Source organism: Phacochoerus africanus, chromosome 1 (assembly GCF_016906955.1).
Source record: "Phacochoerus africanus isolate WHEZ1 chromosome 1, ROS_Pafr_v1, whole genome shotgun sequence".
Taxonomy (NCBI): Eukaryota; Metazoa; Chordata; class Mammalia; order Artiodactyla; family Suidae; genus Phacochoerus; species Phacochoerus africanus.
The window spans coordinates 174353697-174379205 of NC_062544.1; positions in this window are offsets into that span (position 1 = coordinate 174353697).

Consider the following 25509-nt stretch of genomic DNA (forward strand, 5'->3'; position numbering starts at 1 on the left):
GGATATTTTTGCAAAGTCTGGAGGTATTTTTGGTTGTCTCAAATGGAGAGGGGGGGATGTGGAATAATGGCATCTAATGATAGAGGCCAGGGATGCTGCTAAGCATCCTACATGCACAGGACAGCCCCCACAACAGAAAATTATTCCACCTAAAATAGCCATAGTGCTGAGGTTGAGAAACCTTGCACTCCAGGTAACTGGCACCACTGTGAGCTTTCCCAACAGAGACCAAAGCTAACTGATCCAGACAGGAATGTTTTGTGTTTTGCCAGGGTATAGTCACTCCTGTGCTTCAGGTGGGCCAAAATTTAAAATTGAGCCATTGAGCAAGTTCCTACTTTGGCACATTGGGTTAAGGATCCAGCATTGCTGCAGCTCTGGTATAGGTCGCAGCTGCAGCTCGGATTCCATCCCTGGCCTGGAAACTTCCATGTGCCATGAGTGTGGCCATAAAAAAAATAAAATAAAAATTTGAGCTGTTCAAAATCGATTCAGGGTCTTTATTAGATTCTGATTTTGTTCAGAATCTTGCAAAAAAAATTTTAAATGGAACTCTGCCAAATAAAGATGTAATTTTTTCATCCTGCAGTACATTCTACTGCAGAGTACTGAAAAACCTTTCATCTAATCCATATACTGTACACCCTTAGTATATCTAAGGGTGCTCAGTTTTCTAAACTTCTCAGCTTTTTGCAAACCGTGTGAAAGAACAAAAGAATTTGACGCCAGTTCTTGGTTCAGGAAGATATAGGCTTGTCAGGGAAGTTGAATAATGTTCTTCACCCTCAGATATGAAGTGGGATGTGACCTTTCACAATATGGTTGCAGAAGAATAAACCAGTGAGTGTATCTGCCCTTCCCACTCCCCTGTTTTCTCAGTTTGGCATTTGCCATCAGTTCGTTGGCATAATTCCCTTGCTGGGTGGTGTACAGAGGCCCCAGCATCAACCCAGTCTGAGCTAAGAAGCTTTTCATGAAAGACAGTATCCTCAAGTGGAAGAAGAGAAGTGAGAGCTAATAAGAATGAGACAAATCTTCATGGAAATTAGTCAAATAGGTATTTACCTGATGAAAATGATATGTATTCAGCTATATAAATGATATCTTTATTATAAAACGTGCCACAACCCAGAATCCACATGTGTCTAAGTGCAGACAATAGCCTTTTTTAAAAAACTGGTTGACTTGGCAACATTTGGCTCCTTCTCATCTCTGGACAACAAACACTTGACCAATGGTCAGCAGGTGGAGACTAAGAAAGAAGGCCTTTAGAACCCAATGTAAGCCCAAAATGCAAGAAAAGTTAAATCAATGAATGAAAGAACTATGCTTTCCATAGATGGGCTTTACTCTGATAGAAACTATTTTTTCATCTCAGGGATAAGAGCCCCTGGTTTAATTTTGCAGGGTTCAGAAACAAGTTGTATTAGACCTGGGCAAGAGGGTACCCTGTCCTAATCCCCATGCTCTAGAAGCATCCAGAGGCCCTTCTCTGGTCATCCCCACTCTGAGGGATGAGGGAGGCAACAGAGCCCGGACTGCCCACCTGCCCACAGACCATGCTTTGGATATTCAGAACCTGTAATACCTTGCTGAATAGCCCAGACACCCTTCTACAGACTATATAAGCCTTTCTTACAAGTTTGTTCTTTCCAGGAATCACCTAGGCCTGCAGAGTGATCAAAAGGCAGTTATCTTACATGGTACTTTGAGAGAGTGATGGAGATTGGGGTTTGGATACCCAAGCAAGGATTCCTGCACTTGGCCAGCTAGGCCCTCATGGTGCAGAACAGCAGAGGATGGAAGAGAAGGGCTGGGTGGCAAGGTGAGAGGTGTATAGACCAAGGCTCTTGGCTGTGGGTCAGCCCTCTAAATACTGCCACATTCTGGCTAACTCCAAGAAGTCCAAAAATTCTAAATGTGAACCTGGCATTCAGTGTCTTTATCATCAAAGCAGGAAGATAGGACATTTTATATTGAATTTTTTATTTAAATCCTATAGTGATTTACAATTTTCTAGTTTCACATACATGATTTCATATAATCCCATAAAAACCTTCCCCCTCCCACGTTGCCCTCCCACACACACTGGTAACCCTTGTTTGTTATCTGTATCTGCGAGTCTGCTTTTTTTGGTTTTATTCACCAGTTTGTTGTTTTTTAGATTCCACATATAAGTAATATTATACAGTATTTGTCTTTCTCTGACTTGTTTCAGCTAGTGTAATACTCCCCAAGTTCATCCATGTTGCTGCAGATGGCAAAATTTCATTCTATTTTATGGCTGAGTAGTATTCTTTGTGTGTGTGTGTGTGTGTGTGTGTGTGACATCTTCTGTAGCCATTTAGAAGATAGAACATTTTATTTAATAGTTTGGTAGTTTGATTTTTAAGTTTTAAAATATTTATCTTTATGGTATGTGGGCTTCTGTTTGACCTCTCACCCCAGTTCCCACATATAAAACAATGCAAGAATTGATTTCCCTTTCTCCTCACTCCATCCCACCTGCCATCGCAGACTTTGCCTCATCTGGTTCAGTAGAGGTGATGTTGCTTTCAGCTCCTCTCCACCTCAGCTGTGTTTACCCTGCCTCCTAGAGTTTAGATGATGACATGTATTCCAACATGCTGGACTATTTTTCATTCAAAATCTGTCCTCTGAAAATCTGTAAAGCAGGTCTTTGTCTCTAGGCAACTTATCCAACTAGCTTTTATCTTGAAGCTTCTGCATGTTGACCTTTTCCTTACTCTGCTTACCCTCCTCAGGCTTGTGTGCTTCTTTCCCTGGAACTCTTTTGATAGAGTCTGACTCATTTCAGACCCTCTGTGTTCCTTTCTGGCTTTGTCTATTGTGACTTGACTCTCTGCCAGTTTCTTGCAATGTTTGTCTGCTCCTCCACTCAGCATCCTTTCTGGCGGCTTCTCCTTTCTCATTCTTTGGCAGTTTGCTTCTTATATCTTTATAGGAAATAGGGAATTATTGTTTTATTTCCAATTTTGTTTTTTTCCCTCCTCCTACCTCCCAGACATTGAGTCTCCACCCACTGGAGGGAAAAATTGTAATAATAATAAACTTGCTTTCACTCCAAAACTGACTAGATTATATACAACTGGCTTTTGAAACTGGGGTATTTCCATATGCACCAGTGATTTTTCCAGTCATCGCTCAACTTTCATTTCCTCTCAATTTCATATTTTTTTCCTTTAGTAAATGTTGCCAAACATCTTTATAAAGTAACTGGAAATACACCAAAATTAAGATCATTTTTTGGCCTCAAACTATGTAGCTAAATATGAATTACTTAGATGATGAACAGGCTTCCTTGTTCTTGTGCTTATGTGTTTTATTTCACAGGTAAGATCGCTATTTATTTAGGTTGATGAAGTGACTTGAGACCTTTTGAAAATTAATCTTGAAATTTTAAGACTTCTTCAAAGAAGCTTAGAGATTCCTGAGCCTCAATTTTTTATTTACAAGTAGAGAGACTCAGAACAGATAATTTAAGTGCTTTGACAATAAATAATAACTATATCTATAGCTTATATGTTACGAAGTCATTTAATACTCCAAGCAAATCTGCCCTACAGTAAATATTTAATTTTTTGTTGAAACTTTATAAACATTCCAATCAAAGTTAGGAATAGGACAAGGATCCCTGCTACTACTGACTCTTTGTCATTGTTCTAGCTAACCCACTAAGACAAGAAAAATAGCTTTTTATATGTAAGAAAGAACACTTAGAAAATAGTTATTAGGATCCATAAAGTGAAAAACAGACTTGAACCACATGAAAAGGTAAAACTTTTACATTAAAAAAAAATGACAACAAAGTTAGAAAACAAGTGGGAGATGGGGGAAATATTTGGAGCCTATGTAGAGATAAAAAAAATAATATCCACAATCTAGAGGTCAATAAAAAGAATCAATACACAAGATAAAAATGAGCAAAAATGTAGAAATAGATAATATACAGAAGAAATTCAAATAACCAGTAAATGTAAAGACTTGCTTAACTCTTGTGCTTTTTAGATTTCATCAATATTTATTTTCTATCACATGAGGTGGATTTTTGGAGTTTCGCCTGTTTGTTTTTAATTTACTGACTGCTACCTTGAAGTTTCTGGGATAAAATGGAAAGACCATACTCTAATTTTTTTTTTCTTTTCCTTTATGGTTTATTATAGGATATCGAATATAGTACCTTGCGCTATACAGTAGGACATTGTTATTTATCCATTCTGTGTATAATACGCTGCATCTGCTAATCCCAAACTCCCAATCTATCTCTCCTCTACTCCCTCCCAAGTCTATGTTTTCTATGTCTGTGAGTCTGTTCCCGTTTTGTGGATAAGTTCATATTTGTCATATTTTTATTGCACATAAGTCATATCATATGGTATTTTTCTTTCTCTTTCTGATTTACTTTGCTTAGTATGATAATCTCTAGGTCCATTCATGTAGCCACAAATGGCATTATTTCATTATTTTTTATGGGTGAATATTATTGCATTGTATATATGTACCACATCTTCTTTATCCATTTCTATGTTGATAGACATTTAGATTGTTTCCATGTCTTGGCTGCTATAAATAGTGATGCTTTGAACTGAGGGGTACATGTATCTTTTCAAATTACATTTTTCTCTGGATATATGCCCAAGAGTGGAATTACAGATCATATGGTAGTTATGTTTTTAGTTTTTAAAGAAACTTCTGCACTGTTCTCCATAGTGGTTCCACCAACAGTGTAGGAGGGTTTCCTTTTCTCCACACCCTCTCCAGCATTTGTTTTTTATAGACTTTTGTTTAAGGCCACACCCACAGCATATGGAAGTTCCTGGGCTAGGGATCACATTGGAGCCTCAGCTGCAGGCCTGTGCCACAACCCCAGCAACACCAGATTTGAGCTGCATCTGTGACCTGTGCCACAGCCACTGGCAACATTGGATCCTTAACCCACTGTGCAAGGCCAGTGATCAAACCCGCATCCTCATGGACACTATGTCAGATTTTTAACCCATTGAGCCATAGCAGGAACTCCTAGAGAATACCATGCTCTTGGTCTAATCTTTTCCTTGAGGCTGTTGAGTTACCTGGGAAGTTTCTAGACATTTCTTTCTGAATGCTTTGTTTAACTGTCTCTTACAGTTAGAATCTCAAAGAGGTTGGCTTTTCTAATAATGCAAGGCCACAAATACCCTCCATTTACCAAAATGTTTTACTCAATACATCTTTTTTTATACATATAGAACTTGCTAAATGGAACCAGTAGGACCCAGCACACACATTTGATGTTGTTTTCCAACTACTTCCTTACACCTGTTAGCCTTCCGTATTACCCAAGGTGAAAGTTTTAACACATTTTGACACCGTATCACATAGATCTCCATCTTCTCAACCTCCACCAAGAATTTCCTTGCCACCCACTACATGGCAGTGCATATGTTGGGTTTAGAGAGCAGTATCTTTCCTACAATACCAAATTTTTGTAGCCAAGGTAAAAACAAATTATGCTGTGTTAACAAGTTAACTTTGGGGACTCGAGAAAGGAATATTTCTCATTCATACAGTGTCCATTATGAACAGCTGTCTCGGAGATCTAGCTCCTTGTGCTCCACCAACTAAAGATAAAGCCCTGCTGGTTGTTGCAACAGGTAAAGTGGTGGAGCTGGAAGGTCATACCCTGACTGATCTGTAGCTCAGCTCAGAGTAACTTAAGTCACTTTGCTAACAGTGCATAGGTCAGAATTGGGCTCACCTAGCTGTGGTGGGGGCAGAAAATATGAGGGAACATATGGCCATTTGTGAGCACTCCATGATTCTGCCAAACCCCTTTTATAACAAATGTTTTGTAATACTCTCTTAACTAACCTGAAGGAGGTGATCATAGACAATTTCACCTGCCTACCCACATGGTATTTGTGTTAGTTTGCTAGAACTACCATAACAAAATATCACAGTCTGGGTGGATTAAACAATAGAAATTTGTTTTCTTACAATTCTGGAGGCCAAAAGTCCAAGATCACAGTGTTAGCAGGTTTGGTTTCTCCTGAGGCCTTCTTGCTGTGTCTTCATATGGCCTTTTCTCTGTGCATGCACATACCTGGTGTTTCTTCCTCTTCTTATAAAATTGGGATTAGAGCCCCACCTGATCTCATTTAGCCTTAAGTTACCTCATTAAGGCTTTATCTCCAAATATAGTTATATTGGGGATTGTACAGAGGGTTGGGGCTTCAACATATGAATTTTAGGGGAATACAATTCAGTCCATACCAATATCAAGTTGAGCAGTATAATATCCTACCTATAATATGAAAGGACATAAAAGGAATTAAATTACAATGAAATAATATGTATTTCAATGTGTAGATTCTTGAGTATCACTATAATAGAAGGTATATTGAAGTAGTCAGATATTTTGCATCTATTTATAGTAAAGAGACTGAGATTTAAGAAAAGTAAGGTGATGAAGAACTCTACATAATAGTTGGAGGAAAAAAAAGAGCAGCAACATTAATAGCACTGGAATAAACCTACTGACATAAGTAATCATAGATCAGAATTATTTTATAAGATAAGGAAAAGAAGAAAATAACATTGGATGAAGTAGGTATAAATGCCAAGATTAATTACACACTGTCACAATGGAAAGAATAAGATAATCTCGCAAATTAACCAGACCATATTTCTAAATGTAGGATTAAGACAATCCTTTGGTTATGACATGGGATGGAATAGCATGAGACTATCTCTCCTGAAATCTCTCCTCATGTTGAAGCATATGTTTAATCTCAGAATTTGCAAAGAGTCTAGAAATCATAGCTTTTGATAAGTGATGGAGAATAGAGCATGTTTTTTTAAAAAAGGACTTAATGGAAAAGACTCAAAAGAGCTGGTACACCAGGCTTCTGGATATTGTATCAGAGTAATGTTGAAAAGCACCAGGAAGCCCAAAAACAATAACTAATTCCATTATATAATTTTCAAAAAACGTATTTTTCACTGTGCCCCCCCAACAAAAATATATAAAATGCTATAGTATGAAAGTCTTTAAAGAAATATCTTATTAATAAAATTCAGTGATAACCCCATGTTTCCTGTGATCCCATTAGTTATCTGATACTTGGTTCTAAGTCTGTTCAAAATGATCTCTTATTTTCTGTATTGCACATGAAAGTCACAGATGAAAAAAATGGTTCAGATTTCCACTTTTGGAGACCAACATACCACGAGCTACTGCCAGCAAATTGATTTTCTGAAATGGTTAATAATTCTTATTTAAGGTCCAAACAAAGACTTCACAAAAACTTAATATGTAAATTATATAGTTTTGAATAGGTGTTTCACCCACATGAATGTCTGTCTGAGATATTTGCAAGTCATTCAAGACATAGGATAGTCCTTTAAGGTACAAGACCGTTCTATACATTCTAGGCAATTAAGCATGGCTGGCTTCCACCTACTATCAGAAACTCTCCCCCATAACTATGTCAACCAAAAATACTACCACCAATTTTCAGAACACCCCCTAGGGAGCAGTATAGCCCTATTGAGAACCACCACTCCATATTTACTTGGAAAATGTTTTTTAACCCTCTGTAATTTATCTCTTTCCTCTATTATTCCTGTCACAGACCACTCTTTGTCTATGTTCTTGGAATCCTTCAGAATAAAACTTGTTTCTCAAGCCTCAGTGCCTTCTAATCCACTGCATACACATTCCAGACAGCCTTCTAAAACACAAATCTGGACTTCTAGTCAACATGGTGTGTGATTTCTTGGAAAATCACCCATCTACCTCCCACCTCCACCCCAAAAATAGCAAAAATATAATACAAGAAAATACGAAAATACGTAGTCATCCTCGTAAACGGCTTCACAGGAAGGACAAAAATAGAACAAAAATACAAGGTTGTAATCTGTGGCTCTAAGATTTAAACAGGCAGAGAATTTTCACCTCTGCTGTGGTCATTGGGCTGGAAGTCCTCGATCATTGTGGGGAAAGAGTAGACAGACCTACTGACAAGCCTGATTGTCCTGCTATGAGGACTTCCCCATTCATTAACCCAAGCCAATGCTATTACCTCTGTGGAGGCCTATAAAGAGTCATTTCTTAAGGTAGCCAGAAAGGAGCAACAAGACCTGGGCCAAATTATTACTGCCCAAAAATTGGTCTGCAACGTCTCTTCAAACAGATCTTGATCGTCCAGTACAAGGCTATTTTTTTTTAATGGTGACCCCTGCTGAGGCTAGTGAAAGAAATTGTAAAGCTACCAGACACCAAGAAGTGGGCAGATGTAAAAAGTGGGGGAGGTGGAAAGGGAGATACCAGAAATTTCTACACAAGATGAAATTGCAAACTAAAATTCTAAAGCACATAAAGGTAATAAAATAAAAAAGATAACAAAATGAAAGTAACCAAAGTAATTTAAAACCAAATTGAGAAAATCCAATTCCAAGTAAATGCAAAAACAGAAAATTGTCTTTTTGAAAAATAAATGTCCTTAAAGTACTCAGAAAAAATTTTAAAAGGAATAACACCCTCTAAAAGCCAAAATAAAAACTGTATACAAAACAAGTAGCTATGCATCAAGAACAGTAGAGAGTTCAAAACAGTAGGGAGGAAGAAAAGGAGAAGGAAAGAATATGAATGGGAGGAGAAGCAGCACTTAGAAATCCTAGAAATTAAATTTTTAATCATTGTTATTAAAAAATTAATAGATGATATAAATTCTAGCCAAGGAGGGTATTAATAAATTGAAGACAGTACAAAAAATTGAGCCAGAACCTGCACAGAGATATAAAGAGATTTTTTAATATGAAAAGGATTGAAGAGTCCTGGAGAATAGATAAATACTCCCACATTAGACTAATCAGAGTTCCAGACAGGAAGAATAGTGAGAATGAATAAGAAGCTACAGCTGAAAATACAATGCTAATTTTCCTAACTCAGAGAAAAATGTGATTCTCACATGTAATGTGCACAATGACTTTTTAGTAGTACAGATAAAAATAAATCCACATCTGGACACACCTATTATAAAGCCAGGCAAATAGAGCAGTGAAATAGAAAAGACTACCTACAGGGCACTCAGTGTATGCCCCTGATATAAATCAGTAATTATTTTCAGTTTTGAGAATTTAGCAACAATTCTATGAACAGAGGAATTCCCACTCCATATTTTAATACATTTGTATTCAGAGATTTTTTTGGAGATTAAGAGAAAATAAATGCACTATCACTTTCCTACAGCCTCCCTGTTATATTCACTATGAGAGTCTTTGGGTACTTTATGAAATAACCATTCTAAAATTTTTCACATCAACAAAACCCTCTTAACTATTTGAGGAAATGTCTCCCACCTTTCTTTCTAAGTGATGATGAAATAGAGATCATGCTGTCTGGACACAACTGAAAGACTAGCAGAAGAGTATTTTAATTTTACCTGAAAAGAATAAGCTCACTCTATGTTTTGTTAAAGGCTATTATAATTTCTGAAAGAGAAAGACAATCTACATGGAGAAAATTTGTCCTAATTAAATAATTTGAGCATCAAACTATTCATAGTTTATTTGTTGCCTAGTGAAAGAAATTTCAGCCACACTCTTTCATAGGAGAACAAAGGCAATGTCCATACTTGGATGGTTTAGGCACTGGAAGACAGAGTAGCAGACTTTCCACAGATAGAGAAATTTTGTAAGAAGAGAAATTAACCAAGCTTATAGAAGACAGTGTGGGGAGTTCCCGTCGTGGCGCAGTGGTTAACGAATCCGACTAGGAACCATGAGGTTGCGGGTTCGGTCCCTGCCCTTGCTCAGTGGGTTAACGATCCGGCGTTGCCGTGAGCTGTGGTGTAGGTTGCAGACGCGGCTCGGATCCCGCGTTGCTGTGGCTCTGGCGTAGGCCGGTGGCTACAGCTCCGATTCAACCCCTAGCCTGGGAACCTCCATATGCCGAGGGAGCGGCCCAAGAAATAGCAATAACAACAACAAAAAAAGACAAAAAAAAAGAAAAGACAGTGTGGGCAAGAAAGACAGGTTGAAAATTGGAAGAGATGCAATTCCCCAAAAAAAGTTTTTAACCCCCAAATTCACCTCTTTTCACTCAATCATAGCAGCAAAGGATGAGTTTAGAACCATAGTCCTGCAGTTTCACATGGATTGGATTCCTAGAACTTTGAGTGAGTCTAAAGATAAAACAAAAATACCCAAACTACAGCTCAATCCCTTCCCCAACTCACAGATGAGATAAAAAGGCAGCTGTCTCAGATATTGAGGGTTAGGTTAACCACAAGTGAACCCAATCGAATTAAAGCTATGGCCCAATTTGGAACAACTTAACTCTAATAGGAATCTCAGTGATGAGCATATCATTTTCTGTAAGAGAGGTAAAAACTTCCTGTTTTTTTTTATTTTTTATTTTATCTTTTTAGGGCTGTACCTCCAGCATATGGACATTCCCAGGCTAGGGGTCGAATTGGAGCTATAGCCACTGGCCTACACCACAGCCACAGCAAGGCCAAATCTGAGCCATGTCTGGAACCTGCACCACAGCTCATGGCAATGCCAGATCCTTAACCTACTGAGCAAGGGCAGGGATTGAACCTGCTTCCTTGTGGATACTAGTCAGATTCATTTCCGCTGAGCCACGACAGGAACTCCCCTCTCTTCTTTTTAAACACAATGTTGAATACAATCAGAAACATTAAGACACAGGAATTTATATTTCGTAATCAGAAGAAAACATTCAGTGTAAGAACTGGAGTAACCCAACTAATTAAAGAGCATAGGACTTTAAAACAATTATTATAAATATATTAAAGCACAATAGTAGTAGGTGAGAAGTGAGCATATTTTAGGAAAGAAGAACCACTTAGTGTTCTGCAACCAAGTGAGAATTATTTTTATTTCAAAATTCACTGGATGAGATTAAGAGAAAATTGGACACTGCAGATGAAAGGCTTAGTGACTTTCACGACAGATCAATAGAAACTATCTAAACTGAAACAGAAAATGAAAATAGTTTTGAAAAAATAAAGCATTTGTGATTTGTGATAGTTTTTTTTTTTTTTTTTTGTCTTTTGTCCTTTTAGGGATGCACCTGCGGCATATGGAGGTTCCCAGCCTAGGGATCCAATCAGAGCTGTTGCTGCCAGCCAACGCAAGTGCCACGGCATCGCCAGATCTGAGCCACATCTGCAACCTACACCATAGTCACAGCAATGCCGGATCCTTAACCCACTGAGCAAGGCCAGGGATCGAACCTGTAACTTCATAGTTCCTAGTTGGATTCGTTTCCACTGCGCCATGATGGGAACTCCTTATAAGATAGATTTAAGTGGTGTTAAACATGTATAATTGAAGTTGCAGTAGAGAGAGGGAATAAACCAGAAAAATATTTGAAGAAACGATAGGTAGCTATTTTTCAAATTTGATGGGAAAACACCAAGTCACCAATGTGAAAAACTCAACAAATTCCAACCACAATAGGTATTTTAAAAGAAACCACATCTTTAAAAACACTTTAAACAAAACCTTATTGTCAACTTGCTAGAAGATAAAGTTTAAGAAGTAGTTAGAGAAAGAAAGTCACAATGGTGGAGAGGAACAATGATAAACATAATGGCTGACTTTTTATAAGAAGGAATGGCAGCCATAAAAAGATGAAATGGCATCTTTAAAAGAACTGAAAAAAAAATGCATGCCTAAAATTTCATATTCATAAAAAATATCTGTTAAAAATCAAAGCAAAATAGAGATATTGTCAAATAAATGAAGGCTCAGAGAATTTTTTCCAATAGATCCATTCCATAAGAAGCACTTAATTAAGTTCTTCAATTTGAAGGAAAATTATACTATATGGGAACTTGGATTTACAAGGGGAAAGTGGAAATAGTAAATATGTATGCAAAAACAAAATGATTCTTCTTGAATCCTTTCAAAATAATTAAAGTGAAAAGACAATTGTGGGGTTTAGAACATGCATAGGTATAATATACAATAAATTAAAACAAGGGAGGGGGTAAATGCAGGTTATTACATCATGTTGAAGTGTATACTATTAATTCAAGGGAGACTGTGACATAAATATTGTAATTTCTAGAGAAAGTACTAATAAGTATAGCTAGAAAGCTAATAGAGAATGGAATTTTTCTAATTACTTGGTTAAAATGATACCAACTTCCTACTTTAGATATATCTTATAATTAATGTTAGTTTTCCATCATTGCTGTAACAAATTACTACAAACTTACTGGCTGGAAAAAACACAAATTTATTATCTTACAGTTCTTTATGTCCAACAGTTCTCATGGTGTTAAAACCAAGATATCAGCTAGTGCATTCCTTTCTGGAAGCTGCAAAGAAGAATGTTTCCTTATTTTTTATTTTTGTGTCTTTTCTAGGGCCACACCCGCGGCATATGAAAGTTCTCAGGCTAGGGATCCAATTGGAGCTATAGCTGCCGGCCTATGCCAGAGCCACAGCAATGTGGGATCCAAGCCGTGTCTGTGACCTACACCACAGCTCAAGGCAACACCAGATCCTTAACCAACTGAGCAAGGCCAGGGATCGAACCTGCAACCTCATGGTTCCTAGTCAGGTTCATTAACCACTGAGCCACGAGGGGAACTCCTGTTTCCTTATTTTTTCAGGTCCTACATACTGCTCATCATTCCTTAGCTCTTGATCTCCCTCTGTCTTCAAAGCAGCAACTCTCTGACCCATTTCCCAGTTATTACACTTCTCTCTGACAGACTACAGATGGAAAAGCTCCTCTGACTTTAATGATTTATATGATTAGATTGGGTCCACCTGAATAACTCCCCATCCAAGTTGCTTAACCTTAATCACACCTGTCGTTTCTTTTACTAATAAGCAGGCCCACAGGATCCATACATCACTGGGGGCCATTATTCTTCCTAACCCTAACCCTAACCCTAACCCTAACCCAAAGCAGCAGGAAATAAACACAGGCTTAATTCTAGAACTGAAGTAAGCCAACTTAGTGTTAGGCTTAGTCATAGGATTTGCAAAAGCAGCAAAATTATCAGTGCAGAAGCATCACAGTACATTAGAATATATAGTTCTCACTCTGGACCTGTGGCCTACCTGAAGACAACAACAACAACAATAACAAAATACTCATCAGAGAAGACTCAGCATGGAAGGAGGGAGAAGGGAGGGAAAAAACTAGCATTCAGTACAAGCCTGGAAAACTAAATACTATGACAAAGTCTAATCTCAGACAAGCAACAAAATATGCAATCAGAATATTAGGAGTTCCCATAGTGGCTCAGCAGTAATGAACCCAGCTGGTATTCATGAGGATGTGGGTTCAATCCCTGGTCTTTCTCAGTGGGTTAAGGATCTGGCTTTGCCATGAGCTGTGGTGTAGGTCACAGATGTGGCTCGGATTCTGCATTGCTGTGGCTATGACTGGCCAGCAGCTGCAATTCTGATTTGACCCCTAGCCTGGGAATTTTCATATGCTGCAGGTGCTAGCCTTAAAGATGAAAAAACAAAACAAAAAAAAAACAAAAAAAATTAATTTACTAAGGATAAAATTAATTTTGAACAAATTGACAGAACATTTTTAATTATATAGTGTTGGAATTACTAAAGGAATCATACCATTGGGAGGAAAATAATTTAAAAAGCTTAGAAAAGGATAAGCATGAAGATGTAAAATATGGCACCAAAAAACACAAAATATGCAAGAGAGGAATAAAAAACGTAGATCTTTAAGAACATGTTTGAACTTGAATAACTATCAGTTTAAATCAAGTCGATAGAATTATAGGTCAACATATATGAACCTCATGGTAACCACAAATCAGAAACCCACAATAGACAAAACCAAAAAGAAAGGAACCCAAGCATACTATAAATGTAAATTATCAAGCCATGTTAGGAGAGGCAAAAAGAAGAAATAAACAGAGAAGAACTTCAACTGGAAGATGCTTAGTGAAATCAAGAGAAAGACAAATACTATATGATATCACTTGTATCTGGAAACTAAAAAAGAATATAAATGAATATCTATGCAAAACAGAAATAGACCCGCAGATATAGAAAGCATATTTGTGGTTACCAAAGGGGAGAGGGAAGTGGAGGAGGACCAAACAAGGGGTATGAGATTAACAGATACATATAACTATATATAAAATAGATAAGCAACAAACATATACTGTATTGCACAGGGAATTATACCTATTATCTTTTTTTTTTTAGTAGCCACACCTGAGGCATATGGAAGTTCCCAGACCAGGGATTGAATCTGAGCCACAGCTGCCAACCTACACCATAGCTGTGGCATCACTGGATCCTTTAACCCATTGTGCAGGCACCTGAGCCCCTGCAGTGACCCAAGCTGCTGCAGTTGGATTCTTAACCCATTGCACCACTGCACGATGACAGGAACTCCCCTATTATCTTTTTTCTTTTCTTCTCTCTCTCTCTTTTTTTTTTTTTTTTTTTGTGCAGTGCCTGCAGCATGTGAAAGTTCCCTGGGTCAGGGATTGAACCTGTGCCACAGCTGTGACAATGCCAGATCCTTAACCCACTGTGCCACAGGGAAATTCCCTATATCCATTATTTTGTAGTAACCTATTTTGGAGTATAAGCTGCAAAAATACTGAATTACTAGGCTATGCACCTGAAACTAACATAATATTATAAATCAACTATCCTTCAATTTTTAAAAGAATGAGAAATTTTTTTTAAATAGAAAGCTTTAGAAATCCAAACTTGCAAAAATTAAATTTAAAATGTATTGTTACTAGCATTTCTATTGTGGCTCAATGGGTTAAGAACCCGACATAGTGTCTGAGAGGATGCGGGTTCAATCTCTGGCCTCGCTCAGTGGGTTAAGGATCCAGCATTGCCGCAAGCTTCAGTGTAGGTCGTGGACCTAGTATTGCTATGGCCAGTAGCTGCAGCTCTGATTTGACCCCTAGCCAGAGAATTTCCATATGCCACAGGTGTGGCTATAAAAACAAACAAAAAAGCATATTGTTAAAGAATTAAGTGTTTTTTAAAAGTTTGTGGTTTTTTGTTGGTTTTTTGTTTGTTTGTTTGTTTTGCTTTTTAGGGCTGCACCTGAGGCATCTGATCCCCAACCCACTGAGGCCAGGGATCAAACCCGCAACCTGATCGTTCCTAGTTGGATTTGTTTCCACTGCGCCACAACAGGGTCTCCCTAAGAATTAAGTTTTAAAAAAATAGAGGAAAGAATGTTCAATGTCAGTCTCACAAAAATACAAGAAAAGGATAGAAGGAACAATGTAGAAATAATTTTTTTAAAGATAAATATTTCAAAATATAAAATCATAGTAAAACTTTAATCATCAAAGATGAAGAATTAATTCTAAAAGTGAAAACAAATAGCAGACTATCTTTAAATGGAACAAAAATTAAGCTAACAGGGAGCATAGAAATTTTACTGCTACACTAAAAAGAGAAATATTTAAAAAGGCAATTATAGACCAGTTTTCCTTATGGATATAGATGTAAAAATCCTCTTGAAGTACAGCAGAAAATTGAGAATTCAATATACTGTTTTTAAACAATATTATGGACAAATAGATTTTACTCCAGGAGTGCAAAGATGGTTTGTCTTCAGGAAATCTATTAAATTCAATATACCACATTAACACAGTAAAAGAGAAATAACCTATAAAGCTCTCAATAGTTGCTCACATATAGCAACTCAATACCAAAACATGTTTTGTAAAATATAATGTTCAACCTTTTTATTAAGACAAAGAAAGACAAATAAAACCATAAACTAAGAATGGATTGGAAATTTTCCACCGTAATGTATTAGTTAGAATCCAGTCAGGAATATAGAGCCCATGCCAAAAGTCCTATAAAGGAAACTAACTTAGGGAACTAGTTTAAAGGATGTAAGGAAAGCTGAAAGCCAGAAAGGGAACAGAAATTAGTAAAGCTCAGGAAGCCATTATATCCTTAGTGAAAGGACAGGAGAAAGTAGGATAAGTAGAGCCCAGGATCTAAGGCCTCCAGGCAGGTAGACTGGGGAGACTATCTCGTACAAGCTATGACCACAACATAAGTGACTGTCTAGTAGGAGGTGGTATCAAGGTGGAGATGGAGACCTGGTGCATCAAGAGCTGGGGAGAAACTCCCTGACTTCTCCCTTCCTTCTAATATAGTCTCCTAGTTGTGTATTCTATTGGCCAAGCATAGACAAAAAAACCACCGCAGAGTGTCTGGGAGATGCAGTTTACAGGAAAAGGGCAGAGATCTGAGAGAAAAGACTCAAATGATGTGCATACCAGATATCTGTCGCCAACCCAAACAGACTTGAAAGGTCTGCCCTCAATATCAAAAACAAAACAAGAATATACTCATCACCACTTCTGTTCAACATTGTACGTAAAGATCTCAAAAAACAAATGAAAAGGCGAAGGCCTGCATTCCCACTTCCCCTTCTCCCTCCCACTCAGCCTTCCTTCTGTCCCACTGCTCTCACCTCATTCTTCTATAACAGTGAGGAGACATGGATTACTATGTGATCACCAGAGCTGACACTGCAGAGAGCCAGTGGAAGGAAAAAGGAAGTGGGTGAGTAGGAAGCTAGATACCAGATCCCAAAGGATGCTCATTTCCTCCCTGGTCCAAGCTCCCCACCAGGCAGAGCAGAGTCTATGTTACTCTTTGTGCTTGCACCCCATGCTCTAGAATAACCCACATGAGAGTTTCTGCGTCCCTCAAAGAAAGATGAGATTATATACCCATTTTATGAGTGAGGGAAATGAGACTCAAGTTGTTCTAAGAAAGTTTTCGAGGAGTTCCCGTCATGGTGCAGTGGTTGATGAATCTGACTAGGAACCATGAGGTTGGGGGTTCGATCCCTGGCCTTGCTCAGTGGGTTAAGGATACGGTGTTGCCGTGAGCTGTGGTGTAGGTCGCAGATGCAGCTCAGATCCCACGTTGCTGTGGCTCTGGCGTAGGCCAGTGGCTGCAGCTCCAATTAGACTCCTAGCCTGGGAACCTCCATATGCCGCAGGAGTGGCCTTAGAAAAGGCAAAAAGACAAAAAAAAAAAAAAGAAATTTTTCAAAACTGTATGCTTAAAAGTAGAATTTGAACTCAAGTCTCTCTAATTTTAAGGGTTAGATTCATTTTCCATTGGGCCATACTGCCCAATTACAGAAACCTTTACAACTTTTAGGCCTGGTATTATAATTGAGCAAAGCTGGGAAATAAAAATTTTTTCTCCTAAAATAGTCTAGGTTCAAATTCTGGCTCGGCTATCTACTAGCTCTGTGACCCTGGTCAAGTCACTTCACCTCTCTGTATCTCAGTTTTTTACCTGTAGGTGGGAATGTTAATATGTACTTCACAAGATAAAGATAAAATGAGTTATGTCACATTTTAGAACAGTGAATAGAGCAGAGCCCTGGAGTCTCATCCTAAATCTTCCACTGATTTGTTATCATTTGTAAAAAGTACATATTTTTTTGAGGACTTCAATTTGTTTAAGATTTGGCACAATGTTTTCAAAAGGAATATATTTATCAAAAGGACCTTTTCAGCTCTCTAATTTATGGTTTTAGTTTTCCTGCCTCTCTCTTCAGTCCAGAGGCATCCAAACAAAATTCTCAAATCTACATTTCTTCCCTTCATCGTAAGGGAGAAGTTAAGCAAAAACAACAACAACAAAAAAAAAAAAAAAAAAAACAGGGGAGATAGTAATACGAAAGGAACATACAAAACAGTCTCATCTTCTGACAACATGATTGTCCACATAGAAAATCTGAGAGAATTCTCAGACCTATCATTCAAATTAATAAGGGAGTTCAGAAGGGTTACTGAATATAAAATCAGCAAATAAAAATAGCCTTTCTATTGCTGTTCATAAGCAGTTTAAAATGTAATAGAAAAAAAAAATACTGTTCTCTATACCAATAACATTTTTTAAATGCTTTAAAATCTGAAAATAAAACTAACAAAAACTGTGCAAGATCTTCATGAAGGAATTTAAAAGACATAATTGCAGGCCTAAATAAAAGAATAGCAATACTATATTTATGGATGCCAAGGCTTAATACCTGTAAAGTTTCACAAGTTCCCCAATTAACATAAATTTAATGTAATTCCAATCTAAATCTCAACAGCATTGTTCATGCAACTTAAGAAGCTGATCCTGGGAGTTCCCGTCGTGGTGCAGTGGTTAACGAATCTGACTAAGAACCATGAGGTTGCGGGTTCAATCCCTGGCCTTGCTCAGTGGGTTAACATCCAGCGTTGCCGTGAGCTGTGGCGTAGGTTGCAGACGCGGCTCGGATCCCATGTTGCTGTGGCTCTGGCGTAGGCCAGCGGCTACAGCTCCTATTAGACCCCTAGCCTGGGAACCTCCATATGCCGTGGGAGCGGCCCAAGAAATAGCAAAAAAAGACAAAAAAAAAAAAAGAAGCTGATCCCAAAATCATATGAAAAATCAAAGGGGAAAAATAATAAAATTTTTAAAGAACAAAAACTAAAGAGCAGATATCAATATTTAATTTTTGAAGTTTTATCCTTTAAGCTAAGAAAGCATAGACACAGGGAAAAGCTAATAGGTCAGGAACAGAGAGGAGTCCAGAAGCAGATTGAAGAATAGAAATATATGGACTTGTTCTATGATAGAGGTGGTATTGCAGATAATTCAATTAATGGGGCTAGTACAATGATTATCTGAAGTGAAAAAATTAAATCATACGCTTACCCTGCACCACACTAAAACAAATCCCAAAGGATTAAAAGATGAAATGTTAAACACAAAATTTTAAAACTTTGAAAGAGAATATAGGATTTTTATGACTTTGTTATAAGAAAAAATTCCCTAAACAAGACACAAATTGTACAAATCATGAAGGAAGCATATAAATTTGACACTAACAAAAGCTCCAACACAGAGAAGGCTAAGCGCATGAGAAGATATTTGCAACACATAGTTGAAAAAGTACTGGTGTCTTTGGATTTCCTGTCATGGCTCAGTGGTTAATGAACCCAACTAGCATCCACGAGGATGCTGGTTCAATCCCTGGCCTTGCCCAGTGGGTTAAGGACCCGGTATTGCTACAAGCTGTGGTGTAGGTTGCAGACACGGATTGGATCCTACTTTGCTATGGCATAAGCCAGTAGTTCTAACTCTGATTGGACCCCTAGCCTGGGAACATCCATATGCCTTGGGTGTGGCTCTAAAAAGCCAAAAAAGAAAAAAAAAAAAGTAACTATCTAAAACACTTAATGTGAAGGGAAATGAGTTACAACATTTAGCATCAAACTATTTATATTTAATGAAATTTTAAATTCGAATCAAACATGGCAAAAGCATTTTCATGGCCCTGTGCTTTTGTTACAATGGTCTGTCAGACAAGTAGATTAGCTGATGCAGAAACACCACTTCCAGAAATGTTATTTTGAGAAAGCCCTTGGATATTTTGATGGTTTCAAATTCCACATGTAGTCCCTCTAAACAGTTAATCTGCTGCATATTTTATGTCACTCCATTGTAGGCATCAGTACTAGGACCTGTAGGCAGGCAAGAGTCTGTTTGCTTTTATGAAGACCTAAATAATAGTTTGAGGCCATGCTGGGAAAACTCAGAGCCAATAAATTGCAGCCCCACTGTATTTATGTCATAGCCTCCAGTTGATTGTACTGGCCTAAGTTGCCCACTTATGGTCCAACTGTATTGCAAACACATGAGAAAATACCGCAGGCCTAAAAATACCCATTCTGTTATATGTTTTCTTAAGACACAGCCACCACACTTGGAAGAGTTAACTGTATTGCAGAGAGACCATTTGGGTTAAGACAAGAACTGGGTGTGCCCTGTGGTGTCAGGCTGCTACCAGATGGGAAGTCATGCTTGGCTTCAGAAAAAAATTCTTTAGGAGTTATCAGAGTCCCAGCCGGAGACTGAGCTTCTCCGTCAGAGCTCAAAGGCCTAACAATGAAGGAAATGACAAGAAAAAAGCAGGACACAGGAGAAGAAATTGAGTGCCACTCAGTTTGTAAGGCAGGACCTGGGGATCAGAAGAAAGAATCCAGTGTTTTATTTTTGCAATTTTGGTACTACTTGACCTTTACTGTGTTCTTCCATTACTTTAATATTAATTTATAATCTTACCATTTCCTAAAAATAAAGTAATAGAGTGTTCCACAATCTACTTTACAGATGTGTAAACTGAGGCCCAGAGATAATAATTGACTTAAACAAATTGACATGTCAAATTAGTACTAGAGCCAGTGTAAAGTTTAGGTATTGATCTGTGATCCATTCGTGGTTTTTTTTTTTTTTTCCTTTTATGCTACACTTTCTGGTCAAGATGTATACTGTAAACACAAACATATTCAATTAGATGTGGCCAAGATGCCAAGAAAGTTTATCTTAAATTTGAAAGCTCATGAAAGAAACTAATTGATCTATAAATTTGATAAATTGCTTTTAAAACATGTTTTCATAATGCTCTGTTTGAGAGCCAAAAACCTGCCTTGGCTTTCATAATTACATTTATATCTGAAATGAAATCTATAAATACTCCAAATTAATGGGAACAGCATGGAGCCAATATCACAGCAACTTATTTAAGATTTGATAGACAACTTGGATTATGTAAGAAAAACATAAACAACATCAAAGTCTAGTTCACTAAAATTTTTCCGAGTTGCTTCAAAACTTGTCTCTAAAATGTCAGAAACAAACCTAACTTTCCAGGTCTTGATAGCCACCTGGGACTTCACATCACTTTTTCCTGTCTTATCATTCCTAGACCACATCAACCTTGCATTTTCACTCCCTTCCTCTGCTGATTTCAGTCAGTAACCATAGCTTCAAGGAACCCTGCCCACATTAGGCTCTCGTAATGGCTGTTGATTTGAGATTCTCTATACTGCTTTAGCTTTACATCTTCAGGCTTGATTCATTTACTCTTTTATCTTTTATCTAACTTTATTTCTTGATTATTACATTTAGTGGATGAGATCATAATTTTGATATTCTATATTTAAGATCCACAAAAATACCATGACACTTTTCTTTTACTCAGTATTGGTCAAAGATAAATGGGGATACTAGAAGTGACTAGAATGCACAATGGTAATCAGGGGAACTCCCAGCATAGGGCAAAAGATGACATCAGGGGAGCATGGCAGGAAGCCACAAGTGCCTGTCCCCTTTGGCAATACACTTTCTGGAACTGGCTTGCCCTGGGCAAGTAGTTCTGATTTTCAGATGTTATACTTAGTTCTTCAGCCTGCCAGATGATTTAATAATATCCCCTCCAAACATGGGGAATGTACCCAAAAAATGCAGAACTGACTGCCATGTCCTTTTGTTGTTGCTGTTGTTTAAACTTGGTGCTTAGGATTTCAGCAACAACAAAAAATGTATTGAATAGTCCCTATGGTTAGCATTTGATCCACTAATCAGTTAAATTGAAACACCAAGAGGAAAATATCTTGGCGAAGTCCAACTGAATTCTTACTGCCTTGGGACATTGGGGCCTTTGAGGATAGTAGCATGATAAATATAGGATAAATTTAGTGGATATGGAATTGAATTTAATTTCTGTGCAGAAGTGAATGTATCAGTTGGGTTTCCTTGGCTGCAGCCAAAGGAAAATAACTCTTATTAACTTGAGTGGGGGGAAATATACTGAAAGTCTACAGGAATAGTTCACAGAATTAAAGGAAAAGCAAAGAACAAGGCTTCAGGAAAAACAGGAACTAAGTAAGCTCTAGGGATCTACTAGCAGTAATTAATAAGCTGTTTTTTGAGAGTATCAGTACCAGGAATCCATTGGTCTCAACTGGTTTTCATCGAGGAAGAGAGCATCTGATGCCTAGGGGAAGACTAAGGTACTACTAGCACAGGGTATGAGGGAATTCCCCAAAGGAAATTTAAGGGCTGTTATGAAAAGAATACCTCACCAATGTTAAGCAAAGTAAGAAATGTTCACCATAATGGTGAAATTATAGAGTCCCATGTAACATTTCCCTGGGAAGAACCAGGTACCAACAAAAGGAATTAAGTGTTACAAAAAGATCCAGGGTCAAAACAGAGCTTATATTCTATTTAACAGACTCATCTACTTTATTCTTCCCAATATAAAGGATAGGAAGTAAAATAGATGAGAGAATTTCCACTTTCTAAAGTATCATAAACTGCCTCTAGAGGACGAAGGGCTAAAAGTTAAGTTTCTGCAATTGTTTTTCCTCGAAAATAAGACAATTTTTTAAGACATTTGTCCTTTTGATACAGATGGTTATATAACTTTCACATTGGAAGTAGTATTATTACCACATCTATATCATGAGACTATTTCTAAACATTTTTCATAAGCATAGGCTAAAATGCAAAATGTGTTACATTTTATAAAAGCAATGTTGTTATTTCATTAAACTAATGGGAGAGAATTAATTGCAGAGATTGGCACAATCAGAATCAATTAATAGTTGTTTAATATTCTTCTGGATTCAAATCCGTATTTCCATAAAATAACAGTAGAAAGCAAGTACAATCATGTATTAAATGCCACATCAATTAATCATTTATAAGGTGCTGATTTAAATGCCAAAAGAATTAATATGACCTTTCATTTATCAAGAACTGGTTGGCATTTTGAAAAGAAAGAATTTTGGAAATACTTTTCTGCGCATACTTCAAGACTCTCAGTAATTATTTGGACATATTTTTTTCAAAGATAGCCTTTGCCTTGAAAGCAATGTTATGAAAAGAACTTTATATTTTTAATTAAAATATAGTTGATTTACAATGTTGTGCCAATTTCTGCTGTACAACAAAGTGACTCAGTCATATATACACACACACATATCTATGTATACACATTCTTTTTTAAAAACATTATTTTACATCATGATCTATCCCAGGAGATTGGATATAGTTCCCTGTGCTATACAGTGGGACCTTGTTGTTTATCTATTCTAAATGTAATAGTTTGCATCTACTAACCCCAAACTCCTATTCCATCCCACTCCCTCCCCCCTACCCTTGGCAACCACAAGTCTGTTCTCCGTGTCCATGAGTCTGTTTCTATTTTGTAGATAGGTTCATTTGTGCCATGTTTTAGATTCCCCCTATAAATGACATCATGTGGTATTTGTCTTTCTCTTTCTGACCTAACTTCACTAGTGTGATAATCTCTAGATCCATCCATATTGGTGCGAATGACATTATTTTGTTCTTTTTTATAGCTGAGTAGTATTCCATTGTGTATATGTACGACATCTTCTTAATTCATTTATCTGTCAGTGGACATTTAAGTTGTTTCCATGTCTTGGCTATTGTGAATAGTGCGCAGTGAACATAGAGTGCATGTACCTTTTTGAATTGTAGTTTGGTCTGGGTATATGTCCAAGATTGGGATTGTTGTTGGTTCATATGGTAATTCTATCTTTCGTTTTCTAAGGAACCTCCATACCATTTTACATAGTGGTTGTACCAATTTACATTTCCACCAACAGTGTAGGAAGGTTCCCTTTTCTCCACACCCTCTCCAACATTTTTATTTGTAGACTTATTAATGATAGCCATTCTGACTAATGTGAAGTGGTACCTCATTGTAGTTTTGTTTTGCATTTCTCTAATAATTAGTGAAGTTAAGCATTTTTCATGTGCCTATTGGTCATCCATATGTCTTCTTTGAAGAAATGACTATTTAGGTCTTCTAACCATTTTTCAATTGGATTGTTTTGTTGCTGTTATTTAGTTGAAGGAATAGTTTGTATGTCTTGGAGATTAAGCCCTTGTAAGTTGCATCATTTGCAACTATTTTCTCCCATCCTGTAGGTTGTCTTTTAATTTTTGGGTTTTTTTTTTTTTATGGTTTTCTTTGCTGTGCAAAAGCTTGTAAGTTTGACCATTTGTTTATCTTTGGTTTTATTTCTATTGCCTTGGGAGACTGACCTAAAAAAAATCGCTTGTGCAATTTTTCAGATAATGTTTTGCCATGTTCTCTTCTAGGAGTTTCATGGTGTCATGTGTATTTAAGTTTTTAAGACATTTTGAGTTTATTTTTGTGTATGATGTGAGAGTGTGTTTTCATTTCATTGATTCACATGCAGCAGTACAGTTTTCTAATATCACTTGCTTAAGAGACGGTCTTTTTTCAGAGTTCCCATTGCAGCACAGCAGAAAACAATCCAACTGGTATCCATGAGGTTGCAGGTTTGATCCCTGGCCTCACTCAGTGGGTCAGGGATCTGGCATTGCCATGAGCTGTGGTGTAGGTTGCAGATGTGGCTCGGATCCCGCATTGCTGTGGCTGTGGCATAGGCCGGCAGGTGTAGCTCTCATTTTACCCCAAGCCTGGGAACCTCCATATGCCATGGGTGCAGCCCTAAAAGCACCCCCCCCCCGAAAAAAAAAAGAGAGAGGAGAGAGTGTATCGTTTTTCCATTGTGTATTTTTGCATCCTTTGTCAAACCATAAAAGACACAGATTTGCCAAAGCAATGAGGAAAAAAAAAATCAAGGCAGGAGGTAACTCTCCTAGACTTGTCCTAGACTTCAGACAACACTGCAAAGCTATAGTAATCAAAAGAGTGTGGTGCTAGTACAAAAACAGACATATAGATCAATGAACAAAATAGAGAGCCCAGAAATAATTTAGGTTAATAAAATAATTAATGTAATCAATTAATCTGCAACAAAGGAGCTAAACATTTTTATGGAGGAAAATTTAAGCATTTCTCCAAGTAAGAGAATCATAGTAACACTCAAAACTTTTTTGAATTTGTACTTATCTTTTTATATATGAAGTAAGTGTCTCAACTAAAGCATACTTCAAAACTGATAACACATGAACAGACTTTCAAGTCAGAGGGAAGGTCCACTAGAAGCGAGAATCCTATTTTTCAGGAGATTTTTGAAAGCTAATTCATCCTTAAAGGAGGCAAAGAGAAGTAAAAATGAGCAGAACTGTGGCAGACATGACTCTAAAATAGTGCTGGAAGACATGGTGCCCTAGTCCTCCAGCATAGGAATATGATGAGCTAGCATGTTTGCTATCTTACATGGCGAAGGGAGTCCCAGAAATATTTAAAGTCACTGGTGAGTTGACTTTGAATTAATCAAAACCAAGGTTATCATCATGGGCCTGATATAATCTCAAAACCTTTCAAAGACAGAAGATTATCTGGTCAGTGGTAGAAGAGGAAGTCAGAGGATTTGAAGCACAAGGATTTGCTGTACCATTGATGGCTCTGAAAAAGGAGGGCACCCATCGTCACTTTCTGGAGAAAAACCTCTAGGAGTGAGAATGACCCCTAGCTGACATCCACCAAAGAAATGCCCAACTCAGTCCCAACGGTCACAAGGTACATACTAAATTCTGCCAATAATCTGAATGATCCTGGAAACAGAGTCTTTCTCTGAGCTTCCTCACATCTTCCAGATAAGCACCCAGTCTGGCTGGGACTTTGTTTCAGCCTTATATGACTTGGCAGAGGACCTGGTCGAGATTGCCTAGACTTCC